This window comes from Mandrillus leucophaeus, unplaced genomic scaffold (assembly GCF_000951045.1).
Source record: "Mandrillus leucophaeus isolate KB7577 unplaced genomic scaffold, Mleu.le_1.0 Scaffold243, whole genome shotgun sequence".
NCBI classification, from domain to species: Eukaryota; Metazoa; Chordata; class Mammalia; order Primates; family Cercopithecidae; genus Mandrillus; species Mandrillus leucophaeus.
Window position 1 is genome coordinate 1,398,209 of NW_012102510.1, and position 2,384 is coordinate 1,400,592.

Genomic DNA, 2,384 nt, shown 5'->3' on the forward strand with positions numbered 1-2,384 from the left:
TGACTTTTATTGAGTATGTTTTTTATATCATTCTATATGATATTTCTACTTTTATCTGTTAATATAGCATATTTATTACATTAATAGACTTTTTTGAAATTCAAGTAACTGTATTTAAATTCAAAAACAATTCTTAAAACTGCATTAAGAGTCAAGACCCTTTTGTATTATAAAAATCACAAGTATTTCTAAGAGACAAAATACTTCTAGGTTAACTAGACCAGATCTGACTGACTGACTTTGGACTTTATTCTTTAAACAAATTGCAGAGAATAGAGAAAAAGGTTATTTACAGAAAACAATATCTACATATGTACTTAGAGGTACAAATTTTGTGGCAGAAAAGACTTCAGTATATGCTGGCATCTCAGAAGCAGTTCTCAAAGAGCCTAGTTTTATTTTCTTGAATTTTAAGAATGTCTAAGGTCCTTCTTCATCCTTGATCTTGGGAGCCAAGTAGTACTTTAAGTGTCCCATATCAGCAATTTTATAGTCTACAACAAGGTGTATGTCTGCAGACATATTGAGTGCCACCATTGAAGAGAGTGGAGTTGCTTTTGTAAGGAAGTTCAGGTACCTCAGTGCAAAAGTTAGCTGAACTGGTTCATTCATTTCCATGGTAACAGCTTCCTCCTCTTTATCGACAGTACTTGCCTGTGACAATTTGTTTTCATTTCCAAGGTCTCCACTTGCAGAAAATTTAATTCCATCTTTTACACAGGAAATTACAACAGCATCTCCAATATGACTGAGATAATATACATATACATGAAAATTCATCAGAAGGCATCTTTGCTATGGAGTGGTACTCTTGTTCTGCAATTCCAAGTTGTTCAACATCCAAATTCATCGACTTAATTTCATAGTCTGAAAACTTCTCCTGATTTGAAGCTTCAAATAATAGCACCAAGGTATCCACACTATCTTCAGTCCTTAGTGTGACGATATCTTCATTGCCAGCGCATTTTAGTATTTTGGATATAATACTGAGGTTCGTGCCCATGGCCAGGTTGCAGTCGCAGCAGTAAGTGTCAAAGCCCTCAGACGGCAGGGTGAACTGCACCAAGGAGACGTGGGACGAGTCTAAGCTCTGCAGGTTCACACCGCTCAAGTTGATGTCCCAGCAGGCGTCGTTGATGAGATCCTTGAGTGCTTCCAACGCCTTCTTCAGGACAGATCCCTGGACCAGGCGTGCCTGGAACATGGTGATGGAGTGACAACAACGCGGCTACAGGCGGGTGGAAAATAGGAAAGTCTAGCCCATTTTGGCTTCACGAGTCTCAGAGCAAGCGGGCAAAAGCCATGGGGAGAGGCTGAGACCTAGAATGACGACGATTAATAGACTTTTTTATGTTTAACCACCTTGCATCACCGGAATGTACTCTACTTATTCCTGGGATAAACTCTACCTGGTTGTCCTAAACAGAATTCTAAGATGGCCCCTGTGATTCCCACTCCCTGATATCCATGCCTTTGTGTAATCATCTCCCTTTGAGTGTGAGTAGAACATATAACTTGCTTCTAACCAATAGAATTTGGCAAAGCAAAGAGATTTTTCAGGTGCAATTAAAGTCCCTATTCATTTGACTGTGAGTTAATTAAAAGAGATTTCCTGGGTGGGCTTGACCTACTCAGGCAAGCTCTTTAAAAGAGGACCTAGTGATTAGAGAGATTCTACTGCTGGCCTTGAAGAAACATGCCCCTATGAGTTCCACAGCTTCAAGAAAATGAGTTCTGCCAACAACTTGTGAGCTTGGAAGAAGACTACAACACTCAAATGGGACCCAGCTCTGCCCAACAAGTTAACTGCAGCCTATGAGACCCTAAGCAGAGAATCTAGTTAGGCTGTGTCTGAATTTCTGAACTACAGAAACTGAGATAGTAAATGAATGTTGTTTCAAACCGCTACATTGTGTGGTTATTTGTTACACAGCAATAGAAAACTAATACATTGATATATTTTTTAATTTGCACTGTCAGTTTTCAGAACTTTAATATCTATGTTTATACGTGAGAAAGGTTTAATTTTTTGCACTGTTTTTATTCCATTTTTGTGATCAAGTTTTTATTAGCCTCATAAATGAATTCTTATGTTCTCTGGAACAGTTTATATAACATGGAGAGAATGTATTCCTTTAAAGTTGATAAAAATTGTCTATAAAATTAATGGGGCCTGATATCTTTTGAATAAGACAGTTGATTACTTTTGAAAACTTTTAGTGGTTAATTGATACCTTGAGTCAATTTTTTATAATTTAAATTTTCTTAGAAATTATTTCATCTTTGTCAGATGGATAGATTGCAAGAATTTTCTCCCATTCTGTAGGTTACCTGTTCACTCTGATGATAGTTTCTTTTGCTGTGCAGAAGCTCTTTAGTTTAAT

At 37.3% G+C, this 2,384-nt stretch overlaps 1 pseudogene across 1 annotated transcript; it reads right to left on the reverse strand.

Annotated features, from left to right (window-relative positions):
* Positions 1–243: 243 nt before the first annotated feature.
* Positions 244–1,204, reverse strand: LOC105541671 (annotated as a pseudogene). Its single transcript, XR_001006370.1, has one exon. The product of XR_001006370.1 is annotated as a proliferating cell nuclear antigen pseudogene (transcript).
* Positions 1,205–2,384: the final 1,180 nt, after the last annotated feature.